General features: G+C 39.1%; 1 long non-coding RNA gene across 1 annotated transcript in view; it reads left to right on the forward strand.

Moving 5' to 3' along the window:
* The first annotated feature begins 10,424 nt into the window (after nt 1-10,424).
* The window catches only part of LOC148160604 (uncharacterized), a 121,111-nt gene continuing 115,092 nt past the window's right edge, over nt 10,425-16,443 (forward strand). The window contains exon 1 of the long non-coding RNA XR_015762341.1: nt 10,425-11,654. This is a non-coding gene — a long non-coding RNA (uncharacterized LOC148160604). The remainder of the gene's footprint in view (nt 11,655-16,443) is intronic.

Consider the following 16,443-nt stretch of genomic DNA (forward strand, 5'->3'; position numbering starts at 1 on the left):
AGTATCAGAGTTAATGGTACGACAAAGTAAAGGTTTAGCATTGCTTGTAACCACAGAAGGTGAAATCTTAATAGAGAATAATACAGGGAAATGATCTGAAATACAAGTCTGAAAGATTGCAATGATATCCAAACGAAGCCTGTGTGATAACACCAAATCCAGAGTATGGCCCTTTGAATGTGTTGGTCCAACCACAGATTGTATAAAATCAAATGAGTCAATCAAGTCCAAAAAGTCCTTCACCAGAGGTTTATCTGGGCAGCATATGTGTATATTAAAATCACCTATAATTAAAATACGATCATGCTCTAGGGCAATCCCTGCCAAAAGTTCAGAGAATTCATGAATAAAGTCCTTGTTGAACTTTGGCGGACGATAGATCACCACACACAAAATTGGTTCAGTTAATTTTAGTTCAAAAGCTTGGAGTTTAAAACTGCAAAATGATTGTATGTGTGATTGTTGACAATAAAAACTGGATTTAAAAATCGTAGCCAGACCTCCGCCTTTTCCAGTCAGTCGGGGAGAGTTTATAAAAGTACAGTTCTGAGGTAGAAGTTCAGAGAACGGGGACAACTGACCTTCTTGTAGCCAAGTTTCTGTGATGAATAAAAAATCCAAATCCCGAGAAGTGAACAGATCGTGTAGCATGAAGGTCTTGTTAGCTAGTGACCTAGCATTAAGCAACGCCAAGGAGACGGTTGATGATCCAGCCTCACAAGTTGGGGTGGAGACATCGTTCAACCGCTTGAGATTAGCACAGTCCACATTCCTCTATTTATCCCGCCGTCGTCTGTAATAGAAAATCTCCTCCACATCCATCTGAGAAGCGCACAAACCCGGAAAGACGTTACAAATCCAGCGGCGTCTTACATCCAGGAAACGAGGACACCATCCAAGTCGAGGAGAGCCGCCTCGACAGCGAAGAGATGCTAAATAAGCTTTAATCCTCACCGCCAGTCCTCCACGTTTACCACGTCTTCTGCGGGGACGCCTTTCCGGAATGAGATGTGGACAGCTCAGCAGCTCAGCGGGGATGTCTGAGAGGAACTCGAAGCCTCGGTTTCTCGGACCCAGACCACATCCAAATTGTAGATCTACCGATGTTTTAATGTCCAGAAGCGCCTGACGGTCATAATAAATCAAGGCACTGGAACCATAGAAGCATAAATGTACGAATAGAGCGAAAAGAACAAAAACAACAAAGCAAAGAGAGCGAGTCGGACGGCGTGCCGTACACACTGGCGCCATCTTGAACTCATCTTGAACGCCAATTTTCCTCATCAACTCTTCATCTGCAGCCTTTGTTGAAGCTGTTAGCTGTCCTCCATGAAGACCTGCAGAGACATGAGCTTCAGCTCTTTAGACATCCCAGCCTCTTTAGTTCTGGAGAACTTTCACTGCTTCACCATGAAGATGCTGCTGGACCCAAACGCTCCGTCTCCTCCAGGGGTTTTGCTCTTCAGCTCTTTAGGAGTTTAGCAACAATTTCTTCTGACATCCAAACCTTTGTTCCTCTGAGACGATGGACAGACCACTGCAGAGACACGTGTCCCTCTTCCAACCAGTTTGTCCCAGTTCCTCTCAGGTCAACAGAGGACGGTCCAGACCTGAAGGAGCAGCAGGACCGGTTCTGCTGCTGCTCTGCAGGACGACCAGAACAATCTGCAGCTTTTAGCTGAAGCAGGTTGACGACTGTCCACTTTCTACTTTGTTACAGCATCAAATCCAGCAGATGAACGGAGACACAACTGGGAGCATCATGTGTCTGGTCTGCTCCCAGTTTCCTCTGTGGCAGCATTTAATAATCTGCTGCTGGGAGCCACGTTTCTATAGAATATACTACTATTATTAATGATGAGGAGGATTCTAGATGCTGCAGCAGCAGATATGGGCTAAACAAACCCAGAGATGCCAGAGGTCCACAGCAGGCTGGACTTCCTGCTCTGCTCACTTCATTTATAACTCACTTCCTGCTTGGTGGAGGATCTCAAGGAGCCAAACGGTCTAGTCCAAGTCAGTGTGACTTGTCAGAGCTGTGAGCAGTTCCTCCTCCTCTCCATCATCTCCAGTAGTTTCCTTCATTCAGCTCAGTCAGCCTCTTCATCAGCTGCTGCAGCTCCTTTGAGGCTCTGATGCTGCAGAGAAACTGAACTTTCCTTCACAGATGATAGAAGATCTTCAACATCTGACTGAGCTGAAGGTCTGAGGACATGAAGCCTGGACCAGAACCAGAACCAGAACCTGGACTTTAGTCAGGAGCTGCACAGACTCTCTGTCGGGTCAAACTCAGTAAACTGAAGATCAGATGTTGATTAGATGATGACATCATGATGACATCACTGTTATCATATTTTATCTGTTTATGATCCAGATTGATTTCATTAGAACTGAATTTATTTCTTCTCTCATCACAGACTTGGCGGCTGTAGGCTTGAAAAGGCTGAATGTGACGTTGTGGCTTCAGCTCTGAAGTCCAACCCAGATCTGACTGAACTGGAAATAAGTGAGATCCAACTGGGAGGTGGAAGCTTTGGAGACTCTGACATGAAGAATCTGTCTGAGATCCTGGAGAGTTCAGTCAGTAAAGTGAAGAAGCTGAGGTTTGTTTTCAGAATTTGTCCAATAAAATCATTTATTGATACTTTAATCCTTAGTTTATTTCAGAATTTTATGTCCTTTAAAACCAACTGTTTGAATACAATTTCAAAAATATTTTAGCTTATAAATGAATTATTTATTTCCCTGACAGACTTTCAACCTGTCCAGGGTGTACCCCGCCTCTCGCCCAGAACGTTAGCTGGAGATAGGCAATAGCACCCCTTTTGGCCCCAATAGGGACAAGGGTGTACTGAAAATGGATGGATGAATTATTTATTATTTCAGACTTTGAGATTATTGAACTTTGTTTTTCAGTTTTTCTGATTGTAAAATGTTTGACTGATGAACAAAAATGAGTAAAATAATTCAAATGATGTTAAATAATGATGGAGATGTTTCATTTTGGTTTGGGAAAATTCAGATTGTTTTATTTCTCATTTCTGATTCATATCTTTAAATCCAGAAAGAAATGTTGTTGAGCCAGGGCCGCATCCACAAACACTGACAAGTTCAAATAATAATTAATAACGACATCTAAGAAATGACTGATTGTAGAAAAGCAAATCTGTATAAAATGAATTAAAGTTAGGTTTGTAGCAGCAGCAGGTTCCTCAGCTTTGTCCTGAAGCTGTGGTTCTGAAGGCAGTAAAAAAATGGTGGAATCGCCCTTTATCCATTTCCTGAATCAGACGCTGCAATCAGAAACCAACTTCAGCTTCATTTTTAAAAATCCAGACAGCTGAGTTTTTCTCTGAGCTCAACAGGCTGCAGGTTCTTCAGGACATCAGTTTTCTGGTCCAGACATCAGAACCAGCAGAGACTGCAGCACATGAATCTGGACCAGGTGTGTTAGGAGGTTCTGCACATGCTCAGACTGAAGATTCACCGTCTGACAGAGAAAGTCGACCAACTCTGGATGAGTTGGTCATCTGGTGAAGGATTCAGAACTTGAACTAAATGACCCAAATCAATCTGACAGAGAAAAGACTCAATATTTTCTAGTTGATAGTTCAGGAACTGAATCACCACAAAATGAGAAAATGATCAACTTTCAGAATCTGAGCTGTAATGGATGTTGTAAAACTCTGAATTAGATGGACTGAAATAAAACGTTTACATCTGTCATACTTAGCAATGAGCTGCAGTTAAAATACAACCAGCAAGAAAAACATCATTAATAGATTAATGACCAAAAACTGGAGACATAAAATATCTGATGATAAATGAAGGTACAGAGCAGTCAGCTGATACAGAGCCTGGAAGGAAACATGGAGAGAGAAAAAAACTGTTTCTTGAGATCTTGACAAACATTTTGAAAATCCTCAAGTTCCTTTTTTGGGTTAAAAGTGTTTAAACAGTTTCTGCAAGGCTGGTAGTGGTGGTGAAGTCTAAACAAGAGCTATGGAGGATGAGTTACTGCATTTTTTTCTATCTAGATTTATCCCAAATGAGGATTTTATGCAGAGTCATGAAGCTGAAGTTGGTTTCCAATTCAGAGAAATCGCTAATGGGTGATTCCAAATAATATTTCACAACCTTCAGCATCTTTCATCTACAACACCTAGACTCTTCAAACCTGGACTAGATTATTCTCAACTAATATCAGAATATTAAAAACCAAATTTGTGATTTGTGAAACTTTTATTTGATTTGTGAAACTTGAATAAAGGTTGATTGATGCAGTAATTCATCTGGGCTTCATTACTGCAGCGCTGCAGGCTGATGGCCTCCATGCTGTGCTGCATAGATGCAGTAATTCATGCAACAGGAGACATACCAAGTACGGAGAGCAGAGAGGGACAAACTTTCAGAAGTCTGACATTTGTGCTCCAAACATGGTTTCTGAATGGTCTGATGTGAGATTCCAATTTTATAAGTTTTCTTTACCTGTCAGCCAGATTCATTAAAACAAAGTAAAAGCTTGAAATCTTTTCCTCTGTGTGATGAATCTCTATAAAGTGTTTGACTTTCTGAGATGCTGGCAGTAAATATTTCACTGTGACTCCATATTGTAATTGTTGAGCGGTACCAGCAAAGCGGACCAGGGGCTGATCTTTGGAGCGGCTGGAAGAGCAGACGTTGATTATTCAGCTCCTTTGGTTTCACATGTGAGGCTGCTGCTGTGGATGACCTTGAAGATGACCTCTGACCTCACATAACTCCTTAACTTGACCAGCTGTTCAATAAAGGGACACAGTTTGGTTCTGAATGTCCATTTTAATTAAAGTCCAGAACCACTGAAGGCCTGACTGAAATATTCTAACAACACGTCATGATCAAATATTCTGGTTCTGCTGGTTTGGACTCTTTAAACCAGTTTGACTGGATCAGATGTTAGAATCAGTTCATCATGTTTCTTTTACATTCAGGAAATTAATTTTCTACATTTTATTATTTATTTGTTCATATTTCAGTTTTAACTGCATCCTGTTGGCTTCAGCTCATATTTTATTCTTTATTCAGATTGAGGGGCTGCAGTTTGTCAAAGACCAGCTGGAAGTCTCTGTTCTCAGCTCTGAAGTCCAAACCGACCCATCTGACAGGACTGGACCTGATCAGCACCAACCTGGGAGATTCTGGAGTGAAGAAGCTCTGTGGTTTTCTACAGACTCCCTGGTGCAGACTGGAGTGTTTGAGGTATTCTAATTAAATAATTATGAATATTATGTAATTCTAAAATACCGTATTTTCCGGACTATAAGGCACACTCTCAGTTATGGTGTCCATTTCTGTATTTAACCCATACATAAGCCGCACCGGTTTATAAAGCGCACTGCTAATTTTTGAGAAAATTTAAGGCTTTTAGGTGCACCGTATAATCCAGAAAATACGTTATGTGAATAATTATCTATAACTGATGATAAATGAAAGCTCATTTCTTCTGTTCTAATAAATATTTTCTGAGTTTGTTCCTGGACTTGGATCCAGAGTTTAATTTAGTCCCTCTGTGTAACTGAGTTGGACCTGCTGACCTGAGGTCAGAACAGGACAGCATTCGGTAGAAATCCCCCTCATGTGAAGCAGGTCAAAGGTCATTCAATTCAGTCTAGAAAATTGAATTTCAGCTTCTGGAATCTGACAGGAACAAATCAATAATCAATGATTGATGCTTCAACACTTTGATCAGAACCTGGAATGATTTTACTGACTAAAATCCTCCAACACAACATGACCCAGTACCAGGTTCTGGTTCTGGTTCTGAAGTCAGCAGGTCTTTATTGAAGCAGCAGCTTGTTGGCTTTAATATTCATGAGAATCTTTAACTGGTTCTGTTGGACTGGTTCACCTGCATCCTGTTGGCTTCAGCTCATCTTTTATTCTTTATTCAGGTTGATGGGCTGCAGTTTGTCAAAGATCAGCTGTGATTTTCTGGCCTCAGCTCTGAAGTCCAACAGCCTCCATCTGATAAAACTGGACCTGAGTGACCATGGCCTGAAGCAGTCAGATGTTAAGCAACTGGAGTGTTTTGTAAAGAACATAAAGTAAGTAAATGTTTGTTGTGAGTCCAGCTGCTGTCAGCATATTGAACTAAACTCAGTTAGCATCAAAGCAAAGCTCCAGTGTTCCCAGTAAAGCTGCAGCTTCTCAGTGGGAGGAGAATGGTTCAGGCTTCCTGATTGGACACAGAGACAGCAATCAGCCAATCAGAGGAGCAGCAGCTTGCTGTGTTCCTGTGTTTGTGTTGGTGTGAAGATGAGTGTTGTTGCTGTGTCCATGTCTCCAGGACGTCCAGCTGGACTCCAGCGTCCAGCCGTCCAACATGTCTAGAGACAGTGGTCCTCATTCATCAAACTGTGGCAGCAGCAGATCTGATCTCAGATCTGCTTGTTCTCTCAGTTCAACAGGAAACAACTGATCAGGTTCATCTTGGTCACAGCTCTGAGATCAGTCTGACTGCAGCCTGGAAACCATCTACTGGATGTGCTGCGTCACTGACTGCTGCTGGAGAGGCTGGAAACACTCACTGATCTGATCTCTCCATCCTTCTTCTCTCTGCAGGTTGTGGGACTGATGACCTCAGTAGAGAACGGTCTCTGTGTCCTGCTGATCCTCAGAGGTTGAAGCTGCAGCAGTTTGAGTCTAAAGAGACTCTGACTGGATCCTGATGATGACCTCTGACCTCCAAGATTTTCCTCCTGTTTATTTTCTCATGTCTGTCATTTAGTGTCTGATATTGTTCGTCTCTTTGGATCAATAAAGATCCGATTCAAACTGGGCTGCATTTAGAGCAGTGATGCCAAAAGTTGATCCTCGAGGGCCGGCATCCTGCATGGTTTAGTTCTCTCCCTGGTTTAACGCACCTGGATAAACTGATGGCTCATTAGAAGGCCAAAGAGGAACACTGACAAGCTGAAAAGGTTGTTACTATCACCAGGGAGAGAACTAAACCATGCAGGATGCCGGCTCTCGAGGACCGACTTTGGACACCCCTGGTTTAGAGGCTTCATGGAGTTTTGATCTGAACTGGATTCAACTGGAAAGTTGATCTTTTTTCTCTCTGATTCATTTTCATCCTGGAACCAGAAATGGTCTGAGATGGAAACATGGGAATCATTTTCAGATCAGGTTTGACGTCATGAAACAGAACCTTTATTTTAATCCTCCATTATGTTTAGCTTTTTGTATTCAGGTCAAAAGAGAAATAATACATATATTGTTGAGACGCTTTACCAAGGCCGAGAAAGAGTCACACGCTGTTAGACAAAGGGCCCATAGTAAATAGTTACATTTTTGATTCTGTTAGACACTAAAGCACATTCCTCAGAGAAACAGAAACTTATCAGGCCACAGAGACATGGTGTGATTTCAGGGAGTGTCTTCAGTCCATATAATCAGCTGCCCTCCTCCTTCTCCTCAGACGCTGCACAGACTTTTTTAGAAACTTTTCTCGGATGTAATGGTAAAGCGTCTCCTTTCAGCGCTGAAAGTTAATAAAATAAGTCAAGTCTGAATGCTTTTCTTGGCTGATTTTATGCTCCGTGTGTCAATACAAATTATGATTCATCGATTGAGATTCTCGTTCTCAACAGCTGGTAGCAGAGGATGGTTTTGTGTTGACACATGAGCAGAGATTGGACTGGCTGTTCAGGCGCAGACTTTCCAAAACAGTACTCTGGTGTAGGGCCCAAATAAAAGGTAAGGACACTTGTTCCTTAATATACACCATTGTACTGTTTCTCAGGTCTGTATAAATTTCAGTTATCAGCCGTTGTCTGTACTGTTTCCCAGGTTTGTCTGCTTGTCACTGAGTTAACTAAGTTGTCAGCCATTGTTCGATTGTCAGCCGTTGTTCGTACTGCTTTTGACTGTTTTGTCTAAATGTTGCAAAGAGTGCATAGGAGTAAGGTTAAAGTTAAAAGTTAAGAGTAAAAGGTTGATTGGCTTTTGCAGTGGGAACTGGTCGTCCCCCCCTTCTGCCGGACGCGGGGAAGGGAAAGACTAGATTTTGTCGGTTTTATCCTCAGGGAGTACTGCCCTCGGAAAAGAACGCGTTAGCCAATCTGTGACTTTCTTAAGAAACGCTAAAATGCGGTGAAAGAAGTCCACCATAGGAAAACGTAAATAAAGAGAATAAGATAAAGGTTGATCGCGATCTGACCCTCGTTAAGTTTTAAGTGTTAAAAGAGGACAAAAACAGGAGCTGAAAAGCGTGGATCCATTTCTGTGTAAAGCTGTGTGTGTGTCTGTCAGCTGTGTGTGTGTCTGTCAGCTGTGTGTGTAAGCTTCTGCCAAAACCATGGTCAACATTGAGAAATTATAATCTGTGGGAGGTTTTTGATTTTGTTTGCTGGGTTTGATTTTCTGCTGTGTTTGATTTCCTCGCCGCCGTGCAAGCAAAACTGCAGAACTGAAGAAGAGGTGATTTTTAAAATTGTAAGAAAAGAGGTGATTTTTGAGCCTAAATTTTAGCCTAAACAGATGGAGGGTGAATTTGAAAGGGAAAAATATGATCCAAAGTGGGGCATCGGGCCATGGATTGGGCTCGGTGAGCAAATAGAAGCATTAATAACCTATTTGCCAGAGGATGACGAATATCAAAATAAGGGGGAAAGAGAAAAAAAAAAAAAAAGGGTTATAATACCTGGTGCAGAAGAAAGGAGGCGACCTGTTAAACAGCCTTTGGGACAATATTGGCTGGACGGAATAAATGACACTGAGGGAAAACTGGTTGAAACTAAACTAATCCTGCACAATTCACTATATTCACATGTGGTAAAATTAACTGTATGAAGGATGAATGAAATTACATAACAGGTAAAATTATAAACAAAATAAAGTGACATCTAATGTGTTGAAGTTTTTGAAATTCATCTTAGCTGTAGACATGGTTAAAATTTAAACTTAATGAAATTTGAAAACTGAGGTTTATACCAGACTTGAACTTTATCATGGACTAATCAATATTTTTCTCTCTCATTATCTTATCAAAACAGGATTTCTTTTTATGTGAAACTTGGTCACCTTAAAATGTCTAAAGAGGGAACAGAATTGGTGAATGAATATGAATTTCTATGAATTAAAAGGTGATTATGAAACAGCTCCAGATTCAATTAAGGTTCATTACAAAATATTCTTGTCTCAAAGACAATTTATGATTCTAAATCTACAGTAGATAATTCGGTCACCTTACTTCAAAAGGAGTAATCACATTTCAGCTTTGGTTTAAAACCAGACAGCATTTATTACAAGATGCTTCATTTAGTTTGACTTTTTTTTTCTTTCCTTTTCGTTTTTATTAATATTATTGTTTTTATTTTTTCTAATAACAGACTAACTAATTTACTAACTGAACTAACTGTTGATTTCGAAACACATGCGTGTCTTGGTAGAAAGGCACAAATTGGACATGAAACTTTTAAAGTGGATATGATGATAATTGATTATGTAAAAACAAACTGATTGGACAACAAATGGCTCACAACATGTGTGCCTTAAATCTTGATTGAATTGATACATAAATTCAAGTCCAACAAAACATTTGATTTGAAACGCAAAGACATCTTACAGTACTGCATAATCTTTGTCTACATTTTTTGCTCCTCTGCCTAAATCGATCAATTTTTCTTTTGTCAATCCAAAATAAACATTGACACTGCTTTTTAGGAAAGCAACCCAAAACTTTTGGCCTTTGCAGTACAGTTTCAGTTGGACATTTTAGACATATGTAAAAAAAAAAGAGTCTCTGAACAATATTTTGTTTGTTTTCTATTTACATAAGAAAACAAAAGGGGGAAATTATAAATTATAAACATAAAACTTTTCTGCTAAAACTTTATGATAAATTATAAACATAAAACATTTCTGATAAATCTTTACATTTAGAACATCTCATAGTCTACTTTCAATTCTAGACAGAAAATTTGGAAAACTTGTGACACACTGGAATATTTTAGTTTTGGAGAAAAGTAACAAATGCAAAATTGCTTTCAAATTTTTTAATTATATCAGCAGGGGTGGAGAAGAAATAGGCTCTAATTCCTAATCGGTTTAAAGATATGGTTGATTATGAATTTATTCATTTGACATTGGTATATTGTGAGTTTATTTAACGAGCTCTTACAGTGCCTTCCTGCATGACTGAAATACAGAGTCATATAGAAGATCTTACTACATTAAAATCGGTAATTTAAAATTGAATAGCTTCAATCAGTATCTATGCCATGTTTATTTAAATATTCATGAATTTCCTGCATCACCTCTAATTTTAATTGTATAAAGTTACAGTTGGATGTAATTGTTATCATTGAGAAAACTCTGGTTAAAAGTGCTATAAACTTCTACAGAGCCCCTGAGGGAGACACGGCCAAAAATTCAGATAAAATGTGAACAACTTTTAAAATTCTAAAAAGAAAACTATACATAAATACAACACTCAGCTGTTTTGAAAAATATCAGGATAATGGTAATATTTTCATTAATGGTATAAAGAATATTTGATTACAGTTTTCTTTTTGACCTAAATTATTAAGGAAATTTAACTAGTTGTCTTAAAGCGTGGCAATTTCACAAGAATGCTTTTGTATAGAATTGGACACTATTAAATTAATTATTTTACATATGCATTTGAATAACCAATTTCTGAAAAGTGTATGTAGCTGAAATACTAAATTTTGTTTAAATTTTTTATAACTTTTGAGTTGAAATTTTGAGAGGGTTTAATCCACAATCGGTTAATTCTGAATCATCTTAATGCATTTCTGTTTCTCTTTCTCTTTGGAGCTCAGAGACTGAGGCAGTGGCCCTTATCTGAGCCGCTCCAGTGACCCTGAGCCTGGCTGAAACAAAAAAAAAAAAAAAATCAGAGCCAACTCTTCATCTACATCACAAGCTAAAGAAAAGACATTTAATTTCTAATTATGTGAGCAAAAGGTGGCATACACTTTTATTTTCTTAATTTACTTGGTGTTTTACTCTAGCAGTTCTGCTTCCTGTGGTCTGACGGACCGTAGGGGCCGGGTTTTGCAGGTTCAGGGCCATGTGAGGAGCTGATGAGATGGGGGATCGGGTGGCCTCGGCGTCAGGCCTCCACTGTTCTTAGCCACGCTGACTTGGACATTTGCACTTTCTACACATGAATTGTGCCATCTTCTGCTGGACTGCTGTCTGAGAGCAAAGACCTGCTGGACGATTCTTACACCTTCTACAGAGGTCAGTGAGGTTGGATTGATTTTTCCTGTTGTCACCTGAAGGCGGAGTGCAGCTTACAGGATCTCGCATTGGATGTCTGACTGTGATCTCTGAGGAAACACCTGGATAAAGGACGAGACCCAGGCGTCATTTCTGAGGGTCTCCTATGGCAGAAAAGACCAGCAGCTTCTGCCCGACGTGAGACGGAGGTTTGAAAACAATGATTCATCTGCTGTATCTCTCCGTCTCTCCCACACAAGGGGGGCCACACACTTTGTCCAGATTCTTCTGCACAGCGGGACTGAATGCTGCCCTGGACAGATTCTGATGGGGCAAATGGAGCATCACAATTAAAGTCGGGCTGAGACTCAGAGGCGGTCCTGTTTGTTGCCATGGTTGGTCCTGGGATTTCCCTCAGTCTACAGGTTGGAGACAAAATGGCTGCCAACAAAACTTTGTAGCTCTTAATAGTTTTTCTAGAATTTTTGAATTGTGTGATGCCACTTTTTCTCACCTTAGTTTATTTACAGCAAATTCATGGTCTACTGCCTTTGCACTCTGACCTCTGCTACTTGAACCCCAGGATAAGTTTAACGGTGCAGCAGGGTGTCAGAACTCTCTGCAGTTCGCAGAAATATTGTTTGCCTGAATGATTATAACTCTGATTGTCCAACATCTGGCTAATATGTTTCTCTCCTCCAGCATGACAATGATTGAAACAGGATAAAAGTCGGTAAAATTGTTAAATTCCTGATTTGACAACAAAATATAAAAGAGGTTAAATCAAAATTCACAAATGTTTTAATTACTCGAATGAGTTTCTAAAGTAGTACTGAATATTCTGAATTGAATACATTAAAATTAACAATGATGTCATGTGTCAAGTAGATTTCTACAGAACAGAGTTTTTTAAAATGGAATAGATTGCTGCTTCTCTCTTGCTATAATTCAAAATAATTTGTTTAACCAAGTCATGCAGAAAGGTCTAACCTGAACATTATATCATTTAATAAATCTAGTTGTATTAAATTTCTCCCCAAAACTGCCAAAAACATTAATAAATATGATAAACACTACAAAAGAAGGTAATTCAGTTAAGTAAACATTCTATAGAAGGGATTCAAGAGAATAAATTGTTCAAAGGTTAAAATTGTTGAACTTATGGGATTTAAAACCATGATGAGAATAAAAAAAGTCAGTTAAATATGGAGTGACAGGGTTAACTTTATTCTTGTAAAAAGAAACAGGCTAATCATTCATTGAGGGTTTAAAATGGGAAGAAAATATGAGGATTCACATAAGAATTGGTCTAAATTGGGATTTACAAATGAGCAATTATGGAACTGATTAAAGGGGGTCAAAAGGATTGACAGAATAAAAAAGAATCTAGTTCTATGTGTAATTGTTGATCCAATGCCTAAACATTTCTCATAATCATAATTTACAGTTTTTGGTCTGAGACAAAATAAGGTCGTCTTTTATTACACGAATGCAATATAGTACAAGGGATCTTAATTTAACACGGATCATAAACTTTTCACAGTATTGATGATACTTTACAGGCCTTTAGTGTAGAGGGTTACTTCTTGTTAAATGAGGGCTATTTGATTGAATCTCATTAAAATAACAAAAGCAAAACATTTATGTATGGTTTAAGATTTCTGGTAAAGTTTCTAGTAGGGATGATTCCTAAATACATTTCAAATGATATTTCTTTGATAAAACATGACTGTGGTTCAGGCAGTTTAGCACATTTATTTCATAATCTGATCTTTTACATGATTTTTTGTTTGGTTTCTGATTTTGTCTGATCCTATGAATATGCCAACACTTAAAACAAGCAAAGTTATTTTTGAAGGTTGAAATGTAGAAGGTGTTACTGACTTTAAGCATTTCTTTTGCTATTATTAAGAGAAGAACTTAAATAACAGATGTTATTGATATATTGATGCTCTATAGGCTTAGGATGAAAAAAAAACAAAAGAAAAAAACTTGATCTTCAGCTTCAAGGAGAAGCCTTTAAATAAAAAAAATAACATTATATTTACTAATCAGATGATGCAGAATCTTAAAGAACCTTCCTTGCTCTCCTCATCACCTGTGGATGCTGCTGTTCCCTGCCTGAGGTCCTCGGCTGTCCAGTCCATCACTTCCAACACAGAGAAGAGCAGCGGTACCAATAGAACCCACCTGCCTATCAGATGGTTTCCCAGAACCAAAAGACGACCGTGGACCTCCAGCTTTCTAGAGTATAAGGGCAGTACTAGTATCTAGTGACAAAACAACATTTTTTCATTCACTTTAATGTTCTTTATATAATCCATTGATTTCGCTTCTTGTTGTGTTTTTTCTGTTGCAGAATGAAGTCCAATCCTTTCTGGGTGTGCCGGGTGTGAGACTGTGGCGCCTTCCACGATTGGTGGACCGAATTAAAGCTGAAACGCCACTGAAGCCTCCTGGGCACTGTCGGGGTTTCCTATCGAGCTGCTCAACATCTGGACACACGCAGAAACTGATTTGACGTAGATAGGGCTCGCTAAGAGAGACTGATATGATTAGATCTTATTACTATTATTGCATTTTACTCAGAGAGCATTTTTACTTGTTTCCTCATCATAGTTAATTCATATCAGTATATTTTGACTGTGCTGCCCTTGATCCTGATTTATTTTATTGGTTTGCTGTTTTATGAATGTGTTCATTGTTCTGTGCCTTTCAATACTCAGACTTCTAAGCTTTTCTTACCATTTCATTTCATTTAACATTGCATCCTTTCTGTAGTTCATTAACCTTTAAATATTACATAGAAATTTCAATAAGTTTGGCTTATTAAAACTGACACATTGTTTTACTCATTACTCATTATCACTTCATTGACTTTAAAGGATAGTACCTTAACATTTCTAATTTTACTTTAAGTTTTATTAAGTTTTGAAATATCATCCTAACATTCTATTCAAGTTACATTTTGGTTAACTCTAACAACTTAGTGAATATAATTTTAATATTTTTTTACTTTAAAGATGAAAATTATATCCTCCCAACACTTCACCCATTTTATATTTTCATAAAATTTAACATTTATTCTTTTTAACTTGGATTACAAAAATATATATGAAAAAACTAACGCAAAAATTTCAGACTTTGTTCTTTTATAGTTCATCACCCTTCTATGGCATGGCGTTGACCTGAGGTAACAAAAATAAATAATAAATAAATAACAAGCAACATAAAGGTAATAATTATAACATTTGGTTCCAGAAAGTGTCATGGTTCGACTTTATGATTGATGTGTAATTATAGATGATGAAGCTCTCACAAGTCTGCAGGAAAATATTTTCTTCCACTAAAAACAAAAGTCATGCCATGGAGGGTTGAATTTCCTTTTTAACCCTAACATTTTTTAAAATTTTATTTCCTTACGTGTTCTACATTAGACTGTAAGAGGGACATTGTGGTTTCGATCCACCGCCTAAGAGGCATAGGGGTGCCCTGTCCGTTTTTACCCCCAAAATTGAAATGAAATGAGATGAAATGACATGAATGAAAGACAACATCAATGACTGAAATGATGAAATGTATGTCAAGATCTGTAAAAGCCTTGGGGGATGTTTTCCAGAAGGGACAGTGTCTGCTCTAGGGTTTATATTCTCCTTTTTGGGCTCTTTTAGAGCCCAACAGGGGGAATGTTGAGATGCTTTACCAGGTCGAGAAAGAGTCACACGCTGTTAGACAAAGGGCCCATAATAAAGAGTTACATTTTTGATTCTGTTAGACACTAAGGTCCATTTCTCACGAGAAACAGAAACTTATCAGGCCACAGAGACATGGTGTGATTTCAGGGAGTGTCTTCAGTCCATATAATCAGCTGCCCTCCTCTTTCTCCTCAGACGCTGCACAGACTTTTTTAGAAACTCTTCTCAGATGTAATGGTAAAGCGTCTCCTTTCAGCGCTGAAAGTTAATAAAAATAAGTAAAGTCTGAATGCTTTTCTTGGCTGATTTTATGCTCAGTGTGTCAATACAAATTATTATTCTCAACACTGGTTGCCGGTTAGATTCCCGCCCTCATCGTTTGTGTCCCGGAAGTGTTTGGAGGATGATGGTTAGTTTCTGTTTTTTCTGGCTCCTCCAGAGCTTCACAGCAGCAGGTCAGAAAAAGCTGAGAGTCGTTCCAACATGTTGAATCCACCGCTCTTCTGTCAAAATACAATTTCCCAAAACGCAGCACAGGGAGCCGCTCCAGTAGGCGGGGCTTATCGCTCCAAGGCCTGAATGAGACACTGATTGGCTGATAGATGATGAGCGCTAGCGCCACCATGGCTGAGTTATGAGTTTGAACTGTTTCCATCCGTGTCTGCATGAATATTAATGACTCATCTCTTGAGCTAAATTATTCACATTTTTATCTAATTTCTTATTTCACTGCAGCAGTGAAATTGTTTTCCTGACATTAGCAGACTGAGATTTGCTGACATTGTCATGGAAACGCAGCAGGTGAAACATCCCAGTGTGATGAAGACTCCTCCAGGCCTTCATCACTGCAGCTGTTTCTGGCTGCTGCTGCAGCACCCAGACACCAGCGCCCCTTGGGGGCCTGGCGGTGGCAGCATCATGCTGCTGCGTCTCTGTGTTTCCTGCAGCAGAAGGAAGCCATGATAGCAGCTCTATAGATTCAGAGCCAAACACTGAAACTTCCTCTGGATCTGCAGCTTTAAATCCACTTCAGAACAGATCCAGACGTCCGGACCAGATCTAGAGGAAACAAACACAATATCTGAACTGATCATTTCTGACTCGGCTGCTTGGATGTGTGTTTGGCTTTGAAAGGTTTTGTTGTGAAGCAGAAAGTTGATGAAGTTCACAGTGAAACGACTTCAGTCCACACGAAACCTGGTTTCACTCAAACAGTTTTTATTCACTTTGAGGACGGGACGTTTCTGATGCAACGAGGAGGAATAAAAAGTCAAAGCTGGAATGAAACAGAGATAAACTCCATGTTTCTCACAGACGTGATGATCAGTTTGCACAGCTGTTGTTCAAGGAGAACAGTTTTGTTTTTCAGCTTTTGCTGATGGATGAAAATTTGCATTAGAAGATGAGATAATAACCCGACTTTCTAGGGTTTATTTGTGTGGATTTAAAGTCGTACAACTTTAGAGAAAAGCAGGAAAATATTTAGGAGAAACCTGAGCAGCGTTCTGACAGACCAAAC

Source organism: Poecilia mexicana, unplaced genomic scaffold (assembly GCF_051168715.1).
Source record: "Poecilia mexicana isolate PSO_F unplaced genomic scaffold, ASM5116871v1 scaffold_2, whole genome shotgun sequence".
Classification (NCBI taxonomy): Eukaryota; Metazoa; Chordata; class Actinopteri; order Cyprinodontiformes; family Poeciliidae; genus Poecilia; species Poecilia mexicana.